The sequence below is a fragment of the Xyrauchen texanus genome, chromosome 50 (assembly GCF_025860055.1).
Source record: "Xyrauchen texanus isolate HMW12.3.18 chromosome 50, RBS_HiC_50CHRs, whole genome shotgun sequence".
In the NCBI taxonomy this organism is placed as follows: Eukaryota; Metazoa; Chordata; class Actinopteri; order Cypriniformes; family Catostomidae; genus Xyrauchen; species Xyrauchen texanus.
This window is the reverse complement of record NC_068325.1, coordinates 6,339,570-6,366,616: the sequence shown is the minus strand read 5'-3', so window position 1 is coordinate 6,366,616 and position 27,047 is coordinate 6,339,570. Positions and strand designations below refer to the sequence as shown.

Here is a 27,047-nt window from a genome sequence, read left to right as displayed (position 1 = left end):
ACTGAACTGTATTGAAATGTCTAAGCTGGATTTTGGAGAAAGAATAAGAACAGTGTTATCTGTTTATTAAGCAAATGTTGTGCATTCTATACAGCCATTTCATAAATTTGTAGTTTTAAAGCTGATGTAACTTTATCAATGTTAAAATTCTTTCTCGTATACCAACTCAATTTGCAGAGTCCACTATAAGTACGCTATTTGTTAGTTGATTCCATCTAAAAGTGTAACAATGTGGCTCTGTGGCATTAATGGAAGACTGTGAGAGTTTTCTGGAATATGTATGAAAATGGATTGTTTTTCTAGAGGTGCAATTACTTCAGCTTTAAAGGTGATGTATGTATGTAAAGGCAGATCTGAAGTGCCAAATGTCGTCTGATGGCCTTAGAGAATTGACCCGATTGAAATACAGATACAATACAATTTTTGCACGGAAGGTGGCGTTTTGGCTATTCAGGGCAAGCCAGTCATATTTTGAGTCGGGGGACAAAGCAGGGGAGATTTTAGCTAGATATATTAAGCAGAGAGAGTCTTTTTCTTCCATTCCCTCAGTGAACTCTGCTGGTGGTGAAATATTTACCTCAGCCATTGATATTAATAATGCCTTTAAAGAGTTCTATGTTGATCTTTATAGTTCCACGTCTTCATCTACTGATGAGGATATTAGAAACGTTGTGGAACCATTGGAACCTAAATTGACGACTGAGCAAATAAAATTCTATTGATTTTGAGATAAGCTTGGAAGAGCTTGAAGGCTCTGCGGCCTTCCTGCCAGGTTTTGTATTGAACAGGAGGAAGTCCTTGCCCCTATTTTGCCATTGCAAAGCCTTTCTATCAAACTAACCGGAGAAGTTAAATCACACCCCGTTATTTCACATGTGCACGTGATTTGGACAAGAGTGGCCAGAGTAATTAATTCGGACATTTATTTAAATGTTGCATCAAGCATATGGCTGAACTCCAAATTATGTATCAACCAGTCCCCTTTCTGTTGGTCAGAGTGGATTGTGAGGGGGTTACTACACTTGATGACCTGTATGACAGTGGAGTGTTGAGATCTTTTGAGAATTTGGGTCATCATTTTGGGATTCCCAGATCTCAGTTTTATAGGTATTTATAGCTGTGCCACCTGCTCTGTACTGTTTTTGGGAGTAGCATCCCCAAAGTGGCAGATGCTTTGGGAGAGGTGATTACTGCTTTTGGAAAAGGTCATGAGCATCAGTGTAATAGTGAGGTTAAATGTTAAATGTGATTCAGTGTATATATGTTGTGTTTTTTCTTGCTTTTCACTCCATAAAATGCAAAAGAGAAGCATTTGTGAATGTTGTTGTCTTAGATTAATCAGTTTGAATATCAAAGGCCACTTTTAAGTCACCTAAGCAAAGGAAGATAAAGAGCATTTGAATAATTATTAGGCAGAAGGGGCTTTGTGGAGACTTGAATGCAGTGTTTTCTTCACAATAGAGAGACTACTAGATCTGACAGAGCGCTTTATGTAAGACTGTACCGAGGATTACCAAGCATTAGTGTAAGACATGACATTGTAACTCTGTCTCTCTTTCTCTCTGTCTAGCCTTCTCTCTTAATGTGGCATCTCATGGCATGTCAGACATGATGGAACCGCCTCTTAACAATGTTGATTTATATTGTCATTGTTTACTGCCATTTTGACTGCTTTGTGCCAATAACAGTCCAAAGATGACACATCGATTTCTGTTTTTGGAAACATGATGGAGGACATGCCTGTTCAAACAATGTTCATATATTAAAACTTAGAAACATGACTTCTTTAGACAGTCTACCAACACCCAATACAACAGGGAATGGAGTATATTTTTCTAATTTCCTGTCAGGGTTATTTTTTCACTGCTAAATGGACCCTGAAACACCTTTTTGTTCTCAATCATTACCGGTTCAGTGACATGAAAGCTAATAATAAGACTTCCAAGATTCTGACAGCACTCGTAATACAACAAAAAAAACCGCTAATTTGGTGGCCAGTGTAATCAAGGATGACTAATTCAAACTGATTTAGGTTGCATAACAAGGTGAACACAGAATGTTTCAAGGCTGCAGCTTGGCAAATAGCGAAGATTCATGCTCTGCGGCTCCAGTTACAGAAACGTGAGCAAGATAAATGGCCAATGACGTCGAAACTGTTTGCTGTAATGGCTTGTTACAACAATTAGGATCTCAGATGTATCTGGGACTCCAACCAAAGCTGCCAGTCTTATATAATTTGGGTGATTGTATTTAACAAATAAATGAACAGTGTTTTGTTAATTTGCTGTTTGATAGTTTGGCTGCGATTTGTCTGGCCATCTGCCAGATGCCGTCTTCACAATGGCATGGATGCAGTTAGAAGAATTTTTATAACTTGTGTTGTTATCAGGTTTGGCTTGTTTTGGATGTTCACAATTTTAACAGCCCAAGATATGTTCTGTAAGACTCACGAGGTGGAAGATTAAACAATTTCCTGGGCAGTATTATTTTATTTTGTTTAATTTAAAAAATGTTTTAGAAATTAATACAATTATAATTTTATTTTTTTATATTTATATTTTATTTTAACATTTAAAAGACTTTATTAATATTTTTATAAATATTTTATTAAACAATTTAAATGTATTATTTAAATTGTATTTATTTTATATTATTTTTATTTGATATATTTACATTATATATTTTATATATTATATATATTATGAATTTTACATACACTTTGGTTGAAGTCGTTAAAACTCATTTTTTAATCACTCCACAGGTTTCATTTTAGCAAACTATAGTTTGTGCATGACATGAGTAATTTTTCCAACAATTGTTTACAGACAGATTGTTTCACTATTAATTGACTATATCACAATTCCAGTGGGTCAGAAATTTTACATACACATTAATTGTGCCTTTTAAGCAGCTTAGAAAATTCCAGAAAATTATGTCAAGCCTTTAGGCAATTAACCAATTAGCTTATGATAGGCTAATTTGAGTCAACTGGAGGTGTACCTGTGGATGTATTTTAAGGCCTACCTTCAAACTCAGTGACTCTTTGCTTGACATCATGGGAAAATCAAAATAAATTTTTTTTTTGGACCTACACAAGTCTGGTTCATCCTTGGGAGCAATTTCCAAATGCCTGAAGGTACCACATTCATCTGTACAAACAATAGTACACAAGTATAAACACCATGGGAACCCGCAGCATCATACCTCTTAGGAAGGAGACACATTCTGGCTGCTAGAGATTAATGTAGTTTGGTGTCAAAAGTGCAAATCAATCCCAGAACAACAGCCAAGGACCGGGTGAAGATGCTAGAGGAAACCGGTAGACAAGTATCTGTATCCACAGGAAAACAAGTCCTATGTCATCATAACCTGAAAGGCTGCTCAGCAAGGAAGAAACCACTTCTTCAAAACCACCTTAAAAAAGCGAGACTATAGTTTGCAAGTGCACATGGGGACAAAGATCTTACTTTTTGGAGTAATGTACTCTGGTCTGATGTAACAAAAATGTAAAAGTTTGCCTATAAATACCATCGTTATGTTTGGAGGATAAAGGGCAAGGCTTGCAAGCCGAAGAACACCATCCTAACCATGAAGCATGGGGGTGGCAGCATCATTTTCTAGGGCTACTTTGCTGCAGGAGGGACTGGCGCTCTTCACAAAATAGATGGCATCATGAGGAAGGAAAATTATGTGGATATATTGAAGCAACATCTTAAGATATCAGCCATGAAGTTAAAGCTCAGTCACAAATGGGTCTTCCAAATGGACAATGACCCCAAGCATACCTCCAAAGTTGTGGCAAAATGTCTTAAAGACAAAAAGGTCAAGGTATTGGAGTGGCCATCACACAGCTATTATTCTGACATTTCACATGCTTAAAATAAAGTAGTGATCCTAACTGACCTAAGACAGGGAATGTTTTCTACGATTAAATGTCAGGACTTGTGAAAGTGGAAAACTCGGTCGGAATCACTGAAATCATAAAAATGGCTTTAGCTATTAAAACGCGGAATGCCTCGGAATTTGACGCAGAACTAGTTAACAGGTATATAAGTCCTATAAGAACTCCTTTAAAAAAGACAACACTGCCTATTTTAAAGGAATTGCTTTAAAATTGTATCTGGACATGCTACCTGCAAATGATAGTTTGGCTTGCTGTTGTTATTCCAAGAGTTATTATGGACTCAGATGGCAGAATTGTGCCATGTTTTGAACTCTTTTCCAGTCTGCAGTTGATGTGGCATATGTTGAGTATAGACTTCATATTGACTGACAGGTTTCCCCACCTGCAACCGGAAACAAAGGGTCATGAGACGGTCACATGAAGATTTGTGATTGATCCACACTCATGGCTGTATTGGATGAATGTATGGCTTTGGGATGAGGCTCCTTGTGTAATGAAGAATGACAGCACAGCTACGGCTTTTGATATCATTACATAAAACTTCAAATGCAAAATGCGCTGTCTGTCACAATGCACAATTTCAGTAGTCAATACCATCCTAGACAGTAGCAGGAATATTAGGCTGCATTTAGCTACACTGCCAGGCTTAATGCACAGATGCATTTTACATTCACTTGAGACAAACCTACTGTGACATTACACTCATTTACATTAATACCTCAGCAAGACAACTTGCGCAGCCTTGAGCAGTTTTTACAGAACACACAAACATATACTGTGCATTTACTGTGCATTTAAAAGCAGCCGCTTGTCAGTCAGACCGAATTGAATTGAGTGTATTCAGTACTACTGATACTTTAAAAAAAGAAAAGGGAAAGTTTTGGCTTTCTTCAAAGCCAGTTTTCTTATCAAAGGACAAAATAACTAGCTTTAATAAAGCCTATGTTTCACACAACTCTGACACAAATATGTGCATATTTTATGTGTTTTAATGCTAAGTCATGCGTATATTTGCTAATACATCTTGAAGCTCCGAGTTAAAATAACCAACTTCATTATGCAAAGTGAAATCCACTATAAATTATTCAATTATAAATTATTATCTTATGGTAAGTATATTATGATGTTTCTTTTTACATTCCTAAACATGAGCTTATTTTTTGGGTCTATACACGTGAGGGACCTGCACAATATGTAGGCAGGTGTTTTTAATGTTGTGGCTGATCGGACACCCCCTTGTGCCACCACGACAGCGCCAACATGCATCTGAGAATAGCATTCTTAGATGATATTCATCTAACCACAATTGTACAGAGTGGTTATCTGAGTTACTGTAGACTTTCTCAGTTTGAACCAGTCTGGCCATTCTCTGTTGACCTCTGTCATCAACAAGACATTTCCATCCGCAGAAATGCCACTCACTGGATGTTTTTTGTTTTTTGCCACCATTCTGAGTAAATTCTAGAGACTGTTGTGTATGAAAATCCCAGGAGATCAGCAGTTACAGAAATACTCAAACCAGCCCGTCTGGCACCAACAATCATCCATGCGATTATCTAATCAGACAATCGTGTGGCAGAAGTGCATAAAATCATGCTGATACGGGTCAGAAGCTTCAGTTAATGTTTACATCAACCATCAGAATGGGGAAAAATGGGATCTCAGTTATTTGGACCATGGCATGATCGTTGGGGTAGTTCTGTGGATGGAAACAACTTTTTGATTGAAGAGAATGGCCAGACTGTTTTGAACTGACAAAGTCTGTATATATACATTGATCAGCCACAACATTAAAACCACCTAATATTTTGTAGGTCCCACTCGTGCCACCAAAAAAGCACCAACCTGCATCTCAGTATAGTTGCTGTTCTTCTCACCTCATTTGTACAGAGTGGTTATCCGAGATGCTGTAGACTTTGTCAGTTCTGTCCAGTCTGACCATTGTCTGTTGACCTCACTCATCAAAAAAGCATTTCCGTCCACATAACTGCCACTCACTGGATGTTTTTTTGTTTTTGGTACCATTTGGAGTAAATTCTAGAGACTGTTGTGTGTGAAAATCCCAGGAGATCAGCAGTTACAGAAATACTCAAACCAGCCCATCTGACACCAATAGATATATATATATATTAGTGCCTGTTATCACAGACGTTCCCCTGAGAGAACCTCTTGATAATGGAACAAAATGAGAGGGAGAGAGAGATGTGATATTGAGGTTCTGTTGGAAAAAAAAAACCTCTTGATTGTGAACAGAATGAGCAAGAGAGAGAGAATTAGAAAAAGAGAGATGAGAAAAGAAGGTTCTCTTTGTCTAATACTCCTAAATGACAGAAATATTTCACTCCCTAAAGCAGAGTTTTAATCTGTAATCTGGTATGTTGAGGTAAAAGAGTGATGTGTGTGAGGGAAGTCATGGGTACCTAATTGAGTGGAAATAATGCAGTGTCACGGTAATTTACTTCCATGTCAGTGGCTTGCATGTACATTTCTGTACATGAGTGTATATTGCTGAATTGGGAATGTATTCCTCTTTTGATATTCTCTGCAAGTAATTTACTATAATAATAAATTAAATAATAATAACAATAATACAGACATATTGGCAATAAGCAATGTGAGGCTATGTTACAATTATTTTACCACTTAGGGGTGTTGTTTAGCAAGAAACAAAGTTAAATGTGGTAATGCTTGGCATTGAGTGTCTTATTGCTATAATAATGTGGAGGCAAGAGAAATAGGATAATAGACAGAAATGTTTGAATAAATATATATTCATTCAATTACTTACAGCCACATACATACAGTGGAAAGAAAAAATATGTGAACCCTTTGGAATTACCTGCATTTATGTATAGATTTGTTTTAAAATCTAGTTTGATCTTCATCTAAGTTACAATAATCAACAAACACAATTTGTTTTAACTAATAACACACAAATTATACTATTGTTCTTGTACATATTGAATACATTGTTCAAACATTCACAGTGTTGATAGGAAAAAGTATGTGAACCTCTAGACTAATGACGTCAACAAAAGCTAATTAGAGTTAGGTGTTGGCAAACCAGGCATCCAATTAATGCAACTAAATTTGGAGGTGTGGGTTAGAGCTACTTTGACTTATAAAAAGCACTCAAACATTTAGAGTGTGTTATTCACAAGAAGCATCTTCTGGTGTGCACCATGCCTTGCAAAAAAGAGATTTTAGAAGACATACGATCAAGAGTTGTCATGCTGAAAGCTGGAAAGGGTTAAGGGTTACATAAGCTGTACCCATAGTGATCACAAATGGACCCCGACCGTACCCTTTTTTTTCTTACAGTGTATATTGGTTTTGCGTATCAGTAGTATTTTACTTTATTTCGATTTTTTGTGTTTTACATGTTTTTTTTTTTATTTGTATTTTTTATCTACTTCATTCATGATTACCTGATTCCTCAACCACACTTGTGTTTTACTGGTGCTTAGCATTTGTTTCCAGGGTTAAACAAAGGGGACTGACCACTTTGATGTTAATTAAGGCTTGTCCTCACTAAATTACACTGTCCATGATTCTCTGTGGATGATCAGTTTATGCTAGCACAAGTCTGCTATGAGACATCATCGTTTAAAGTGTTGTTCTGTTGCTAAAGAATAAATGATTGGTCACCCTGTCATCTTTATGGTGAATGATGTTTACTCGTGAAGAAGGATGCATCTGCCAGTAGCCTATTGTTCAAGAGTATTATACTATAGAACTGTAAGCGATGATCAAGATTTGCAGTTCTGGACATCTACGAATGTCTTGATTTGTTTTTAGAAAATCTGGAAAATCTATTTAATCACTCTCTTATCGTTCCTAACTTTTTTGTGTTCCACAGAAAAAAAAAGCCAGCACAGAAGAGTGAAACGACGTGAGGGAGGGTACATAAATACAGAATTTTCAGTTTGGATGGAACTATTCCTTTAATTACACACTTGGCCTATCTTACAAGCACACAGTTATTTAAAAATTGTAATACATTTTTTTTTACATCAGGGCCAGTTTGGCACAACCCCCATCTGCGATGTTGCCTGCAGGGCAACCTAACAAAGATACAAGAGCACATGTATAAAAGCTTTTTATTTTATCTTCATGCATCAGTGTGATGAAACCTAGTGCCACACTGTCACTTCATACTCGTTAACTGTCACTCATATAACCCCCCAACCCCACATGGTTGTCACGCTAGAAAACCTTTCCGTCCCCCCACCTTCTCTCTAGCCGTGGTCCCTTTACGAACTGTCCACGTCAGCCCTGGCTTAATCTGGCAGTTATAAAGCTTCAGCCAGTATGGATGCACTGTTGTTTGCAAAACAAAAATATTTGTGAAACAAAAACATTTGTTGTGAAATGAAAACAATTGTTTGTATAACAAACAATTTTAAGATTTGTTTGCGAGATGAAAACATTTGTGAAACAAAAAACATGTTTGTGAAACTGAAAGCATTTCTGAAATGAAAACATTTATTTCAAACAAAAACTTTTATCAAACAAAAAAGTTTGTTTGCGAAGCAAGCATTTGCTAAACGAAAGCGTTTGTGAAACAAGCATTTCTACATGCATCAGAGAGAATGACTGTGGAAGAATAGTCATGTCTTGATTGGTCCTCTGTGTTAGCCTTGTGGCTGTTGTCATATACATCATATCATGGAAGTAAAACGGTTTAAAGCTAGTTAAGCTTACCAAAGACACTTGGCGAGTTTGTTCAATTGCTTGATCGCCTCTGTTTATCCTTTGATGGGTGCATATTTGCATTTGCTTTTTAATGTGATAAAATTGTGGAGTGTTTTATCATGCTATGCTACTAAACCTAGCTTTATGTGAGAAGATTTGTACTTTTACTCTCCAACACTCTGTTATTTTACATCGGCATATGTTGAAATGTACATTTACTGGATGTGACTTGTACAGATGCTGAGGAGTCATGACCCCAGGAAGGCAAAATGTGTTGGTGACAGCCTGAGGCAGAGCAAAGTGCCAGGTTGCAGCGTGTTTAGCCAGAATTTCCATGCTGACTCGTTGTGACTTCAGTGCTGTGTTTCCAGTAGAGAGGGGGGTGTTCTCTAGAGCAGTGTTTCCCAACCACTGTGACACGGCACACTATTGTCAGGTGTGCCATGGAAAATTATCAAATTCCACAAAATATATAAATGCATGGAAAAAAATTATATTTCAGGGATCCAAACTCCTCAACTTTTCGGAGAAATTTGCCATTTTGAAAGCATAATCGGTCACTTTTGTCATTGTGAAGAGCAATGATTAATGTGCAAAAGTGAGTGAGTGATATTTATATGTGTTAAGGGTCTTTCACATGACTGCAGAATACATTGAAATCTATGAAGTGATTTTACACCAAAGTGTTTTTCACACACACGTTTTTACTTCACCAATAATGTCTTTGAGAGTACTAAGTAACAAGAAATATTTAAAAACTGTCCAAATTTGTGAAGAGACATTGAATGCCTCGTAATTTCTTTTAATTAAATATTACCTTATTGTTTACGAATATCAGAGACCCCAGTTATTGAACTAATTTAAATTCACCAAGAAAATGCTTCGACCTAAACATAAACGAGTACTTTTATGACTTTCTGCTATCAAAGCATCTGCAAGCTTTTTTCTCTCTTCCAAATACATGTTTTCAACGTTTATTGCGTACACCTCAAGCTTTTTTACGTGGCAATCTTGTAAAATCGCCCCTCTGACGATTTCTGCATCTCTTGTCATGTGGAGGGCGATGTGGCACTTGACGCTGGCGTTGAACGGAGCGTTGACGCCTCGACTCAACTCATGTGAAATGCACCTTACAATGATGAAAGAACAATATTGAAACTCCAAATTATTATTATTTGTCTATTGTGGTCTTTTCTGATAAAAGTCATGCTCAGCAGTTTAAATAGGCTACAGTAGGAAAATAATACCATAGATCTGCTTTGTGTTTATAAATCTTATACTGAAGTCAGTAAGGACATAATTGAAACTCACTATTATTAGATTATTATTGTTGTCTTTTTGGATGAACAATAATGCTCAAACTGAAGGAAGACTATAGATCTGATTTGTTCTTTTAATGCTTCAACTAGGGGTGTGACGATACATTTAGCTCACAAGACGATACACGATACTGGGTTCACAAAAACGAGACGATATTTTAACACTATTAATATTACTGGTCTTTTATTCGACTTAAGGGTGGGCGATACCACAATTTTCTTTTTGATCCGATACAAAGTACTTTTAGGCCAGTATTTTTATGAATTCTTTGGGTAAAATTAGTAACTTAAATTATTATTAAAATGTATCTATATTTATAAGCTTAAGCAGAAAATTTTGGTTTTCGCGTGATATGAGCGCGAAGCGATCATCTGCGTTCCGCAACTGCTTACGGGTCCTTGAATAACGTATAACGTGCGAGTAAAGGCAGCTGGTGCCCACCTAGGGAGTTGGTGCCCTATGCAGACTGCGTAGTTGCTTATAGGGAGCGGCGGTACTGCATGAGTTTCTTCAGACCTGGCGGATTTTAGTTGAGAGCTGTGGTGGTTCTGTTTTTGTGTTAGCCACGGTGTACGGTACTATTTTCTTACAGTACTTACATAATGTTTGTGTCTTGTCACATTCTCTCCCATTTATTGTGCATACCGAATTTCAAACATTACAAGTAAACATGCTACTAAGATGGACAGAAAACATGGACAAGTTCATGAAAAGGAAAAATATTGACGATGGTCAGCCTATGTTGGATAGTGGTGTGCCTTGGCATTCTTTTGTCATAAACAGTGTGCCGTGGCAGAAAAAAGGTTGGGAAACACTGCTCTAGGGGTCAATGTGTCTGTGAATGTGTCGGTGTGTTAAAGACTACTCACATCACATTACTGTCCCAGCTAATCTTTTCGAGGAGGTCATCCATCAACCAGGGTCTTTTCTACTCTATACCAGCTTTCAGCTCTAATTTAAAGGTGCACGATGTTCAATTTTCATTGGCCTTCCTAAAGAAATACTTTGCAGAATAATACTTTGAAAAATGATGTATGCTTCCATGAGATGAGTTCACTTAAGGTTCTACAATAAGATATTTTATTCTACATAGAGCTGGCCACCCCCTCTTGGTGGCCGCTTTATTGAGATTACATGGCCTGCCAAATACTAGTCACTTTATCTCTGCAAAATGCACTCATGAGTGGTAAGGATGGCCAGATGCTAAATGGATCATATTAAACAGACATAACCTTATGATTTTAAAGTAACTCTAAAGATCTTATTAGATCGCTGTAGGACTGACTGTGATTTTATGTCAAGCTTTCTTGACATAAAAATGACTTGAGTTTCAATAGCACTCATTTGGGAAGTGCTACTCTAGATGTGACACTTATATTTGTTTTAGGTGTCATACAAATGGCATTGATAAACTCATTCAAACAACATCGTCATTGTTGGCCTTGACACCCCCAAAATATCTCACCAGGAGAAACTAAGTCAAATTCATCAACAGACAACACTTGAGTCACACAGAATAGGGGTTTCTAGTATAATATATCATACTCTTGTAAAGGAAAATAAATGTAATAACAAATTGCCAAAAGAAATTATAAATAATATTTTTTACTGGAAATCAAGAGAAACTATAGCTGCAAGCAGCGATGATGCAAGCACCATGGATCCATTTTCACCTGGTGGCTTTCAGAAAACAATGCAAGGTGGACAAATGCATTTGATATTTGACATTTTTTTTTTAACCAATTTCAGTAAATATAAGAGGACTATTTTAAAGTCTGTTGTAAGAGCAACACTTCCTGGTGCCAGGTGGTGGCGCTATGACTGTGACCCATAATAGTCACATACATGTGATTTACCCCCAAGACTAAACATGCGTCTCAATTTTGATCTATTTGAAATATCATGAAATTTTAAGCATGCATGTAAATAAAGTGGGCTATTTCAAAGTCTTTTAAAAGATACATACTTCCTGCTGCCAGTTGGTGGCGCTATGACCTTGTGATCAGCCCCCATTACCAAACATACAGCAGAATTTTCAGCAAAATTACAATGCACACAGAAGATATAAGGCACTTCCTGTTTCACATTTTTTTGGCACAAATGTATTGCTTCGCCGTGGCGACACCGTTCAAAATATCAAAAATCTGTTCGCAATTTAGCATCTAAAATGTCTTGGTGTGATGTTGCACAAATGTGGTGCCAGTCACATGAATCCCCTAAAAAAATTGCCTTGATTCCATAAGTATAAGCGGTCATAAAATGTTTTTATCTATATCTGTATTTATCTGTCAAATACAATCAATACATTTGTAAGTATGAACTGGTGAGATTTTAACACAACACAACACTTTTATTTTTTACATTTTTTACATTTGTCATATAAAAACAATAAATCAGCAGCAATGCTAAACATATACATTCAGAAATGAAGGGTTGAGATGATAACACACGCACAATGCAGAACACACACACAGAACCAGGGCATCAATAAGTGGAGCTATACATCCATCTTTTGGACATTGTTGGCATTACAAGTCATCAGTTGTTTTCCATATGACACTCTTTGAACTGATTATTCTATTGAATACTCTAATTGAATTTTCATAATTTTGCAGTTCATTTCTGCTTCTTGATTTATTGATTTTCTCTGTTTTTTTTTTTTTTTTGTCTTGACATTGCTATGAATTTAATTTGAGTTTATTAAATGTTTATGTTTGAATTAAATTATTGGGAGAAAAAAGCTTATTCTGTGTCTTCTCTTTGTAACACCATGGTCAGGTTTGATGACAAGCATAATTAAATAAACTGATAAACAATTTGACACTTCAAAATTTAAAAATGCAAAATTTCCAAAAATCCAAATGCATATATTGTGACGAAATATATAATAAGGTTACAACAGGCTTTCAGACTACACAGTAGGTGGCTACAGTCATCTACTGGCTGTTACTGGCATGCCATGGTTCCCCGTCTGTCACTCAGTCGACGTTGTGTCGCTGAGTTGACACTAGGTGGTCGCTCTTGCGGAGCACGGCCATCTCTGATTTTGAGAAAAGGCCAATGAGAATTGCCGTGTGGAATTTGCATGCCACTCCCCCGGACATACGGGTATAAAAGGAGTGACGCTGCAAATACACATCAGATATCTTTTTCGGAGCCGAGAGAGCAGTCATAGAGCTGAACTCCTCTGCTGTTCCAGTCATCTCTGCAAGCTGTTGGCTTTACGGCGCTTTCCAGCGGTCCTCCCCTCGCATACTACGTTGTGCTGAGCATACACCCCTGGGCTTCAGCAGCTGATAAAAGAGTTACGGAGTGAATAACTTCGTTTATATATACATTTATACTCTGTATACATATATATATATATATATATATCTATAAAAAAAAACATTAAAAGAGTGGCACAAACGGTGAAGCGTCTTTTTCAAGATGTCTTTCCGTTTGTGTGTGTTTCCTGGTTGCGGTCGTTCTCTCTCCCCGTCTGATGGCCACAATTGTTGCCTCTTATGCCTGGGTGCTACCCACGCAGAGTCAGCGTTCGTGGATGGTTCATGCTCTCACTGCGAGAGCATGCCCATGGCTACGCTGCGGTCGCGCCTCGCACTCGTAAGAGCGCAGGGCACCCCAGCCGCTCCCCGACTCGGTCCTTCTACCTACGGGTATGAGGCGGTGTCAGCTAGCACTGGGGCGATATGGGGACCTCAGTGGGAGCCTCTCCGCTGGGTACAACCCCACGGACCTCCCACTCCCCGCCACGCTCGTATGCTCCAACCGAGCGCTGGGGCGCGGTTGCCGGCTCGCTTCATAGCGGACCCGCGATCACGTTCGGAGCCCCTGACGACGATGAGATTTCGATCGCGGCATCGGAGAGCGGGTTTGTCATGTCTGACGCTGAAGACTCGGCTTAGCTCCCACCCTCAGGTGCGGCGGCTCAGTCGCAGGCTGACGCGGAGCTGACAGCCATGCTTGCCCGGGCAGCCGCGAGTGTCGGGCTGGAGTGGAACCCTCCGATCCCCCCCGAACCCTCGCGGCTCGACGATTGGTTCCTGGGGCTGGAGCGCCACTTACGGCCACGCTCTGCCCCCATTCCTTTCTTCCCGGAGGTGCATGAGGAGCTGTAGGCTGATGTCGTCTCTGACGGCTAATAGGTCCTTCCGCAGGTACAGCGCCCTGGAACTGGGTCTTCCGCTTCCACGCGTCCAGCCGCGGCACAACCCCGCCCCCGAGCCGACGGTCTCCTCGGGCCACGAGGACGAAATTCTTCCTCCCCCGTCCCAGGCTGTTCTGGGAGCGGTCACAAGGAGCCAGGTAAGTGCTTCGATGTTCCTAGAGTCAGCACCCCGGGCTCCGCCCCGTCGCGAGGCCCCGCCTGCCGGTACGTCCGACGCTATAGTCCCCTTGGTCCCTCTCGCTCGGAGTTTGGGGGCGTGGCTCGCGCTCCCCAACCCGTCGCGTTGGTTGATCAGGACAGTCCGACTCGGCTATGCGATTCAGTTCGCCAGGCGCCCGCCCAGGTTCAACGGCGTCCGCCCCACCACGGTGAGAGGCGAGGACACCGCTGCCTTGCGTGCGGAAATCGCCTCCCTTCTACAGAAGGGCGCGATAGAGCCTGTCCCTCCAGCCGAGATGAAGAAGGGGTTTTACAGCCCCTACTTCATCGTACCCAAAAAAGGCGGCGGGTTGCGGCCAATCCTCGACCTGCGAGTTCTGAACCGGGCTCTGCACAGACTCCCGTTCAAGATGCTTACACAGAGACACATTCTGGCGAGCGTCCGGCATCTGGATTGGTTCGCGGCGGTAGACCTGAAGGACGCGTACTTTCATGTCTCGATCCTTCCTCGGCACAGACCCTTTCTCCGGTTTGCCTTCGAGGGTCAGGCATATCAGTACAAAGTCCTCCCCTTCGGCCTGTCCCTGTCCCCTCGCGCCTTCACGAAGGTCGGCTGAGGGAAGCGGGCGTCCGCATCCTCAACTATCTCGACGACTGGCTAATCTTAGCTCACTCGCGAGACATGTTGTGTGCTCACAGGGACTTAGTGCTCAGGCACCTCAGCCGCTTGGGGCTTCAGGTCAACTGGGAAAAGAGCAAGCTCGTCCCGGTTCAGAGCATCTCTTTTCTCGGTATGGAGTTGGACTCGGTCTCAATGTTGGCGCGTCTCACCAGCGAGCGCGCACAGTCAGTGCTGAGCTGTCTGCGTACGTTCAGACAGAACACGTTGGTCCCACTGAAATCCTTTCAGAGGCTCCTGGGGCATATGGCATAATCAGCCACGGTTACACCGCTTGGTTTGATGCATATGAGACCACTCCAGCACTGGCTGCAGACCCGAGTCGAGAGACATGCATGGCGCCACGGCACACACCGCATCCTTGTCACGCAGACGTGTTGCCGCTCTCTCAGCCCCTGGTCAGACCTAGCGTTCTTACGGGCAGGAGTTCCCCTAGGCCAGGTCTCCAGGCACGTCGTGGTTATGACAGATGCCTCCCAACGGGGCTGGGGTGCCGTGTGCAGCGGGCACTCAGTCGCCGGCCCTTGGACGGGCCCACGACTGTCTTGGCACATCAACTGCCTCGAGTTGCTGGCAGTATTACTTGCCCTGAGGAGGCTTTTGCCGTTGATCCGGGGCAAGCACGTGTTGCTCCGGACGGACAACACAGCCGCGGTGGCGTATATCAACCGCCAAGGCGGTCTACGCTCTCGCCGCTTGTCACAACTTGCCCGCCGTCTCCTCCTTTGGAGTCAGCACCGACTCAAGTCGCTGCGGGCCACTCACATCCCAGGTTACCTCAACAGCACAGCGGACACGCTGTCGCGGCAGGTTACATCCAGGGGAGAGTGGAGGCTCCACCCCCAGGTGGTTCAGCTGATCTGGAGTCGATTCGGCCAAGCGCAGGTAGACCTGTTTGCTTCCCCGGAATCCTCCCATTGCCCACTCTGGTACTCTCTGGCCGAGGCCCCCCTCGGCACAGATGCCTTGGCACACAGCTGGCCCCCGGGGCTTCGCAAGTATGCGTGTCCCCAGTGAGCCTACTTGCACAGACGTTGTGCAAAGTCAGGGAGGACAGGGAGCAGGTCCTCTTAGTGGCCCCTTATTGGCCCTCCTGGATCTGGTTCTCGGACCTCACGCTCCTCGCGACAGCCCCCCCCGGCGAATTCCCCTGAGGAAGGACCTTCTTTCTCAGGGTCAGGGCACCATCTGGCACCCATGACCAGACCTCTGGAATCTCCATGTCTGGCCCTTGGACGGGACGTGGTAGACTTAGGTGGCCTACCACCCGCGGTGGTAGACACGATCACTCAGGCAAGAGCCCCCTAAACGAGGCGTCTTTACGGCCTGAAGTGGCGTCTGTTTGCTCAGTGGTGTTCTTCCCGTGGTGAAGACCCCCAGAGATGCGCAGTTGGATCAGTGCTTTCCTTTCTGCAGGAAAGGTTGGAGGGACGGCTGTCCCCCTCCACCTTGAAGGTGTATGTAGCCGCTATATCGGCACATCACGATGCAGTTGAAGGTAAGTATTTAGGGAAGCACGACTTGATCATCAGGTTCCTAAGGGGCGCGAGGAGGTTAAACCCCCCCAGGCCGTGCCTCGTTCCCTCGTGGGACCTTTCCGTGGTCCTTCGGGGAGCTCCCTTTGAGCCCCTTGAGTCAGTAGAGCTAAAGGCGCTCTCTCTGAAGACCGCCCTCCTGACGGCGCTCACCTCCATCAAGAGGGTAGGGGACCTGCAGGCGTTCTCTGTTAGCGAACTGTGCCATGTGTTATCAGGTGACACAAACAGGTAAGTTCAGGTCAGCCGGCCGGGTGTATCGCTTGTGCGTAGCGCCTTTCCCCTCCCTTGAGGTGAAGACGTGCGCTCTTTTCCCCAGTTGCGTTCACAGGAAGTGTGAACCCTGGACGTTCTTCCTCCCTAGCCTAGCGGACGTTGAGTCTTCGGAGAGGCTCACTGCCGCCCGGTACGGGCGTCACCAGGCCCCCGTACTGAGGTAAGTGCTCCACATGTGCTGGTTGCCCCCTTCGGCAACCCCGTGTGACGTATATCCCGCAAAATGGTTTCCCTACCGGCAAACCGCGTCTTCCTTGGACAGAGGGTCCTCGGCCCCGGGTCGCCGTGTTTGTAGTAACCCCTCCCCACCTTTGGGTAGGGTCTACCACGCCGCCGTTCCACACGATGTGCTTCCGCTGCTGGCTGGTAAGACCGTGTGTGTATTCCACCTAACCCCCCTCTCGGGCCGGGTGTGGTCTCCGCGGTGTCCTCCTCTTTGGAGGGACACCCCCAGCTTGGACCATTTATAATTGGCCCCCAGCAGAACGATTGCGTTCCTTTTACAGGGGAGAAAAATAGAGAGAAGGCCCCGGCTGGGCCAGCCAGTCCTTATACTTCTGAGCAGTTAGCTGTTCCCCTAGGTGCAGGGGACCGCTTCATGCCTGCCAGTGTGTTGGGGGTAGTTATGCGACGGCTTGCTGCGCTGGCTACGAGGCACACAGAGGTTTGCCCATCTCGCACCGCTTGTCTGCGTAACTCGGTTCAGCTCTGTGGCGTTTTCCATGGGACCCCTAGTGTCAGATCAGCGACACAACGTCGACTGAGTGACAGACGGGAAACGTCTCATTTCCCGTCTGTCTCATTGGCCTTTTCTCAAAATCAGAGATGGCCGTGCTCCGCAAGAGCGACCCCTAGTGTCAACTCAGCGACACAACGTCTCGTTCCCTCCATCAGGGAACGGAGGTTACGTCAGTAACCGAGACGTTTTCAGGTCATGTTATTTATATTTTGTTCACCAGATGGCAGCAATCTGCCTCCAATTTATGTCACATTCTCATATTTTCTTCATGTTTCATCTTATGGAAGTGTAGGTTCTGAATTATAATTATTTATTTATTTATTTATGCAAATTAATGGTAAAATTATTAAAATTACATGTAAATAAGATAAAAATGTAAAAATAAAATCATAAAAATAATTTTTGTGTTTTTCAGGGAAGAAAAAATGGATCATTATCATCGGAAAAAAAGTGTTATACATCTAGACCTTCCGGTAAAAATGACTGCGAATACCAATGGATCGTGCCATTTTTTAATACCATAAGAGGGTTAAACATATTTCCTGACCCAAAACCTAACCCTAAACCTTACCATTAGTGGAGCAAAAATGCAACCTCTGAATCACGCTCATCATTGTGAATGTTAATATTTCCTAGTTTCCATAGGACCAGAACCTGCGTCTAGGAGGTTGTTTTGCGCAATGTGCTATTGTTAGCACAAGTAGGAAATATTTTCACATTTGAATTGATGCAGAAATGTCTGATGTGGGAGGCCACTTGTCAGTAGTTCGGCAGAATGTGGTCGATTTCAGGGTACATGTGCATTCGGAATCAGCATGTCGATTTACTGTGTAAAACAATATCTAGTTATGCTTTAAGTCTCTGGTCATTAAATCCTTCTTCCATACTAACACCTATATCTGCACGACAACAGAGCCGTAATGTCAGTGAACTGTGTGGGCTACAACATAGCGTCTGACTAACCTGCCAAATTGCTGTTACTAAGGCAACACCCTCTCCAATGGCAGCCATGGCAGAGGTAAGGGGCGACTTGTGTATGCTCGGCAGCCAGACCCCTGTCCAGATCAGCCTGTGAAATGTCTCTTTGCTTCAGATGTTAGGTAACACAACAGAGTCGAACACACAAGGAAGTCAGTGTGCCAGACCCTTGTGAACTGAGTGTCCTATTCCAAAGCACTGGAGTGTTTCTTTGATGCTCCCTCCATAGAAACACACAGAGGATAACACAGGATAAGATTTTTTAGCACATGATGATTATAATGACCATCACCTCTGCCCTTTAGCAGATGGCCGAGATGGCCATATCAGTCACGTGATGACCATTAACATGAGGTGTTCTGGTCTTAACACATGAACTAGAAGGGGATGTAAAAGAAGGTATTGTGCTATCCTGGGTAATGTTCTCAAGACGGTTAAGGTTAGGCACATGTGCATTTCATCTTATATTGTTTCAGACTTTAGGGTGCCATCTTGGCAGAGTCTTTAAATGCATTGCCCTCAGGAATTCCAGTGTGGACTGTGGGCCTCTGTGTCTAAGTTTTTATAACTTGGAAGAAAAGTATAACGGAGTATATAAAAGTATAACGACTCACAGGAGCTTTCAGACTTTTGCAACAATAAATGTTCTCCGTCTGCCACAATAGTGCTGCATAACCTCTGGGACTTCAAATGGGTTCTTTTCCACAAGTCACTAAAGATGCATCCTCGAAACTCGGCCTGATCAAGAACACATCCGGGTAATTTGATGCATTCTCAGTACTTAGTGTTCTTGAGTATTGGAATTTAACTTTGGCAGTGGATGATGACCATGCACAAGTCAGAATTATTTAACCCTTTATGTACGGAGGGTCTTTTTTCCCCATTTCAGTGCCATAAAAACAAAACAAGGAGGGTCAAGTGTTTGGAATCATTTAAAGAAACATTTTCAAATGTTTTAATGATATAGGTATGGAATAATTGACGACGGGCCGTTGAATTATTAGAAAAATAATGCACACCCGGGGTGGTAATGCCGTCACGACGCGAAGCGGAGTGGCCGTTACACCTCTGGTGTGCATTATTTTTCTAATAATTCAACGCCCGAGTCAATTATTCCGCTTATACTACAGTTACCACACCTCGAAACATTGTTCAGATGATGTGATTCTAGACGCTTGTCAAGTTTTTGTCATTAAAACGCTCTTGTATGTAGGACTAATTTCTTACGCATCTAATCTCATGCCTCCGTTGCTAATTCCAAAACGCCATTTTAGAGTTAGTAACGGAGGTTTGAGCCACTGACAGCAGACTAATGCAGTTATTAGTGTAGTTATTAGAGAGACAGAGGTTGCAATAATGAGACAGAAAATCATGTGCGTCATATTATTTAATTTATTTATTAATTCATACGTTATAATTCATTCGTTAATTCGAACGAATTTATTTATTAAAATTAAACTGCACGTTAAACACATTGACAGCCCAAGCTGTTGTTTTTTGGTGTTTTCTTCATGTTTTTCAGCCCTCGAGTCGGTCTAGCTGTTCTTCGCTGATTGTTTTATGTCTTTTGTTGTTGCCGGCTGCCTTTGATGTCCTCTTCCGCTTATTTGTTTTTTCATCTGAGCTATCCAATACTGCGGTCGCCCAGTTGTTAAAATGTTTATGTTCACCATAAATATTAAAATTTACTTCCGAAAATCAAAATAGTCTGTCATTTTTTTTCCTCTTGAAGTTGAAGTGGATTTGTCGCTGTCACTTCTTGTTATGAATTGTATCCTATTTTCCGTTATTACAGTTGACTACGCGAAGTGATATGGAACTGTAATGCGGTCAAGACCTGCCTGGAACTACTTTAGCCGTGCGTTTCCCTGAAAATAATTGCACACCTTAGAACGTTCTCAACCAATCAGAATCAAGCATTCAACAGCCCTGTAGTATAAATTATGATAAATTCTGAGATTCTCAGCCTAAGAAACTGCAAAAAACTTTTTCTGACATTATGTACCTCAGAGTGTAAATAACGTTGTTTCGAAAAACAGCTTTTGTTTTGCTCTAACGCATTAAATCTTTGCGTTTATATGGCAATGCAATCAAAAGTTATAGCATTATAAAAATTATTTATCCTAGTGTTCAAAAATGTCTCCCAAGTGTCCAAAAACCTCTCCAAACAAATAAAACATAACAATTGTACATAAAAACGTATTACACATGCAAAAAAACAAAGACTGAAGGTTTGCATAGCATTCAGACATGATTTATTAATGCGATTTCACAGAATGAGTTTCATTCTGTGCCATTTGAGTCATCAGTGAATCTGTGTCATGTACTTGGCACCATCTCCTGTTCATATGAAACATGTATTTCAAAGACATATACTTTGCTATTACTCACTATATTTGTGTCTGTGGGTAAAACAAACAGGCTGGTTGTATTCTTCTCTTATTCTTCTCAACATATGACACATGGCTATTTGATGCGGTAATATTTCTACAGATTACAATAGTATATACAGTCCAAAGGTTTTAATCAGTTATCAAAATGGAACACATTTCCCATTTGTATGCAAATATCAAAGCACTTGTTCAGTCATAATGCCTACATTAATTGTCAAGTACAGCTTCTAAGCTTTAAACTGTACTTTTTTGTTGGTCAAGACTGTTATTAATAATTTGATAATTATTAGAATATCAAATTTGATAATTATTATGGGAGAGCAGATCACAGTTAAAAGCATTAAATAAATCACATTAAAACTATTTTTTTTTTATCTTATTTTAGCCAGGAAATGCTTTTTTGAGTTGTCAGATGACATAATAATCACTGTATTCATCAAAATTATTGCTGAAGAAATGCCTTCCAACAATATTCCATACGTTTTCTCCACTGTACCTACAGTCTGTAATATGTAAACCACAACATTTGATGATAATACAGTAAGTAATACTTGTTTGCTAAAGCATATAGTTTTGTTGTGGAGCATCAGAAATTCCTGTGAATCGTCCTGCGGTTCTTTTAAAGGTTGCTAAGCAACTAGTTGTGCAGTTGCAAGCGTTATCAATCACTGATGAGCAAGATGAGAGAAGAGGAGATGCCTGGAGATGACCTGATGGATAGCCTGAATGTGTGTGTGTGTGATTGTGTGGGGGGAAAAGTCAAGAAAGGCAAATAAGAGTGAATTTCATACTTGATAACCAAAAAACAATTCTCAAAGATAATAATTCATTTCTGTATTTTTGATCTGAGCCACGCACAAATATTAAAATCAAAAGGTCGATTTATCAGTAAGGTGCACTTAGGAATATCCATGTTTATGTTATGCTGACACCTAGCAGCGTATATGCAGCATCACGCAAAAACAGTTCTGTGTTATGCCTGTTTCACATCACATGCTGAAGCAGCGTGTATTTGATAGTTCAGTGATCACTCGACTTTGCTCAATCACCCTTTATAGAATAGTCAGAAAGGAGAAATTATGTACAACCACTGAATGGCGATATATCTTTGTTTAAACACCAGCCAAAAATGTTAAGCATTGAATACTTAATTCATATCAAACCTCTTTTTGCTAAATGTTTTGTTTGAAAAGTGTGCTTGTTCTGTCTTTCTTTAAATTAATTGCCATTAAGTGGCAAGAAAAAACTGTCTGCAAATTAAGACAATTAAGTACAGTTGCTACTCTCCCTAGAAGTGGCCGTCCAGCCAAGATGACTCTATGGGCACACTACAGAATACTCAATGAAGTAAAAAGAACCCTAGAGTGACAGCTAAAGACTTGAAGGAATCATTGAAACTGATAAACATTGTTGTTCATGATTCTACTATATATAAAACATTAAACAAGCATGGTATCCATGACAGGACACCACAAAGGATACCGTTGCTTTCCAACAAAAACATTGCTGTGGACCAGAAGTTTGCCAAAGACCTCCTTGACAATCCAAAATACTATTGGGAAAATTATTTGTGGATTGATGAAACTGAGATTGAATTGCTTGGTAAGAACACATAGCAATATGTATGGCGTAAAAAGGGCACCGCATACCAACATGAAAATATCATCACTACGGTGAAGTACAGTGAAGGGAACATCTTGACATGGGGGCTGCTTTGCTGCTTCAGGGCCTGAACTGCTCGCCATCACCGAGGGAAAAAATAATTCCCAAGTTTATCAAGATAGCCTACAGTAAAATGTCAGGGTGGCTGTGCGCCAGCTGAAGCTCAGTAGAAGTTGGATGTTGAAGCAGGACAATGATGCAAAACATTGAAGTTAATCCACTACAGAATGGCTTTAAAAACTGTAGGAGTGGCCCAGTCAGAGCCCAGACCCTAACCCAATAAAGATGCTATGGAATGACCTCAAGAGAGCCGTTCATACCAGACATCCAAAGAATATGGCTGAGCTGAAGCAGTTCTGTAAGGAAGAATGGTCCAGAATTCCTTCTGAACATTGTGCAGGTTTACTGGAAATGCTTGGTTGAGGTTATTTCTGCCAAAGGAGCATTGAAGAGTTCCAAGAGTTCACTTACTTTTTCCACAGCACTGTGAATGTTTGTTTGTGTTCAATAAAGATATGAACTATTATAACTGTGTGCTGTTAGCTTATGCACATTGTGTTTGTCTATACATGTGACTTTAATGAAGATGAGATCACATTTTATGACCAGTTAATGTAAAACACAAGCTAATTCCAAAGGGCTCACATAATTTTTCTTGCCACTGTATTTTGATATCTAATGCAATGATAATAATTTTTTTTTAGTATAACTTAATGTAAGTGTCCACTGTAAATAATATCCAAGGTGGTTTGCTGTCAGGTAATGTTGCTGCCTTGCACATTCTGTTCAAAAGCCGTGGAGTACGAAATTTCAAATGAATAATTGGGAAACTAATACAATATCTGCATTTACAGACCCAAGAGTATTTTCAGTTGTATGCTCTTTTCTCCTTGCTGTTAACTAATGAGTAATGCAGATGACCCAGTAAGCACACGCATGCTGCCGAGACGTCTGGCAAAAAGCAATTCATTTGAAAAGCATAATATCTATTTTAAGCATCATAGTTGTGTTCAAACATCTGATAAACATCATCAAATTACTGTCACATACATTCTTAATGGGGATGCACTACGATGGTGGATTGGTCGACTAGTCGTACAACAACAGTTTGGTCAATTAGTACATTTTATTTTTTTTACATATTTTAGTGGTGCTGCTTTAATTAGCATGCTTGCTTTAGCTGTTAGACAGCTAGCATGGTAATACCCTCTTGGAGATTTTGCATATTTAAATTCAACCACATTAAACACCGTTGCTCAGAACTGATTGCAGAATTAAATAATTTAATCAGCTCTAAAATAGGTTCTTTTAAATAGCTCCAGTGCAGTTAGCTGCTTTTTGTTAGTAGTTTGTAGAGTAGCTAACTCTTTAACTTGACTGTAGTTTAATTACTTAAATTTACAAGTAGCTTGTAAAATGGCAAACTTCAGTTTTAAAGTAGCTTTTCCAACACTGGCACTCTGTCTTGCTGTTTTTGTTCACACAAATGCATTTTATCGTCCCTAAGAAAAGCTTCCAATTGGGCTTCTTAAAACAGAATAGCTGCTTTTCCACTATCGGGCCTGTGCAAGCCGGGGCTATCAACTGGCCGGCAGGGGCCAATAGCCTCAGACCTCGAGCCGCAAGTCCAAAATCGATCCGCGTTCCCACTACCGGGCCAATAACTCTGCAGCTTTGCCCAAAACACACCCTTAATATGGCGCTGTTGTGCCAACGTGACATGCGCCCCCCCCCCCATTTCACAAGAAAGAGGGAAGCTCGGTCCGCTTGCTTGGTGCGCATCAAGGTTTGGATGGCAGCATTCACACTTGTTCAAATGAACCTTACTAACAGAGCAATCGCACCAAAGTTCGTTTTAATCTAACCAAACCTGCCAAGTGTGAACACACCCTCGTGGTGGCGTAGTGACTCGCCTCAACCGAGTGGTGGAGGATGAATCTCAGTTGCCTCCACGTCTGAGACCGTCAATCTGCGCATCTTATCATGTGGCTTGTTGAGCCGTTTACCGCGGAGATCTAGCACGTGTGGAGGCTTCACGCTATTCTCTGTGGCATCCACGCACATCTCACCACACGCCCCACAAGAGCGAGAACCATATTATAGTGACTACGAGGAGGTTAACCCAACGTGACTTTACCCACCCTATTGGTTGCTTAGGAAGCCTGACTGTAGTCACTCAGAATGATATGGTGCATTAAGCACTGGTTATATAAAACAATCTCCCCTAGAGAATGTTCATTTTTAGAGGCAAGAGATCTAATTAATTGACAAATTCAGCAGTATTTTTTGTTGCATAGTAACATTTCAAAAAGCTACTATGACCAATAATTTTAGAGCAGCACCAGCAGTAAGAATGCCCTCTAGTGACATAGATTGCAGTCTATTGATATCAAGTGACAATGCTGCTGGTGGTGTGAACGGAGTCTGAGTGGTTCCAGGTTTTGTATCTGCATACAGGAATCTGAGGGACTTTGTTTTATCACTTGTTTACAGTTTGATGATGGGTTTACGTGTGGCGTGCCAGAACAAGGTGTGTAATTCTGTATAAGGTGTGTCTCTCTGGGTTCCATGCAAGGCTGAGAGACCCAATGCAGAGAAGATGATTCACTCCGAGTGAGTCACTTGGCCAGAACATTCTGATGAATTCCAGCATAAAGGAGCAGCATGCCCAACAGGTTTACCACGGATCTGGGATTGACAGTCTCTGAGACAAAGAGAGAATGGAGGAGTGGTGAATGTGGAGCCAGTTTTTAGATGTATTTTTGACAGTCACATCTCATTCCATAAGCAAGCTTTTCACCCCCTCAATAGCATCAGTGATTCATATAGATGATATTCTTCTTCGCTAAAGCTTTTTAAAAAGATTTTGCTATTGCATTTCAGTAATGGTGGGCATTATGAGCATAATCTTATATCTTGGTATGATATTTTTAAACCAGGGCAACTGTATATATCTTGATGTCATTGTTTTTTGCTGGAAATTCAATGAAAAATGGTTTATGTCTTACATAATGTATAATGTTACAGGAATTATAGTACATTGACTATTTAATTTAGTATATAATTAAATGTATTTAAGTAATTAAAAAATGTTTTACGTGATCTAGTTATTTTTTCTGGAACTATACAGTAGTGCATTTACTATATAATTTAAAGTATAGGACCTGGGTAGCTCAGTAGCTAGTAAAGATGCTGACTACCACCCCCGGAGTCACAAGTTTGAATCCAGGGCGTGCTGAGTGGAGTCACATGGGGTAACCTCCTCGCGGTCACTATAATGGTGTTCTTGCTCTCGGTGGGGCACGTGGTGAGTTGTGCATGGATGCCGCAGCGAATAGCATGAAGCCTCCACTCATGCCATTTCCCCATGGTAACATGCTCAACAAGCCACATGATAAGATGCACGGATTGACAGTCTCAGAGGTGGAGGCAACTGAGATTCGTCCTACGCCACCCGGACTAAGTCGCATCACTACACCACCACCAGGACTTAAAGCGTATTGGGATTTGGCCATTCCAAATTGGGGAGAAAAAAAAAGAATCTATATTGTATAAGATTATTTTCTCAAAAACAGCTTAACATTATGTAACTCAAAACAGTAAAATGTTTAACTATGTTAAACAAAAGACACAAAACATTAAGACATATACGTATATATATATAAATAATGTGCAAGATGCTTCACGATAATGAACATAATGGTACTATATTTCATGGTAATATTATGATTATTATTAATGATAAATGTAACTACTTACTGAACATTGGTGAAACGATGAGGCGCTGAGGCACGCTTCAGCTTACTAGAAGGATCAGCTGGATCTGGGGAGAGAGCCAGCGATAGGGACGGACCCGTCTCTCGTTCCTCAGCCAGATATATGAGAGAGCCCCACGATGAAAGTGTGGGCGCGCTGACTCCCGGAAGTAAGCGAGGCGCGCGCGAAGCATTTCGCCCAAAATAGGTCGCAATGCGTGCACTCGTCCTGTCCCAACGCGAGAGCAGCATGCTCTTCCCCCAAACAAACCCTCTTTCTATATATATATATATATAGAAAGAGGGAAAGGAGAAAAGGTTCACTGCGCACTGCCTAACAAATTCTAAATCCTAGCAGAGGAAAGTAATTTTCTGACAGGCTTGTGAGACACACAGCACGCTCTGAAGAAAACGGATCTGACGACACGCTGGTGACGCGTCTATTTATAGCCTGGCCACAGGTGCATCTAATGATCTCACCAGCCGAGGCTATAAATTCCGGTCAATGTTTATTGACGTGTTACACACATATTCACAGCTGGTCACAATGCAGGATTGTTCCCAAAAGCGCTTAGCAAAGCGCAGCAAGGGAACTAGGTTTAATACTGGATATTAAGTCTTTGTAGGCGTAATGTATCTACACATGTATGCTTCTGTAGTCTCTTGTGGTCCACGCAGTGTCGGACATGCTAAAACTCTAAATAGATAAACAGCACCTATTATTATTGATTGACTATTTTCAAAGCATTGATGAGCTGTTTAAAACACATTCTTTTACAGC

General features: G+C 41.3%; 1 protein-coding gene across 1 annotated transcript in view; it reads left to right on the top strand.

The window, feature by feature from the left end:
- LOC127641492 (dedicator of cytokinesis protein 3-like) overlaps nt 1–27,047 on the top strand; it is a gene marked incomplete at its 5' end in the record, with an annotated part of 204,020 nt that overhangs the window by 55,925 nt on the left and 121,048 nt on the right. The window lies entirely within an intron of this gene.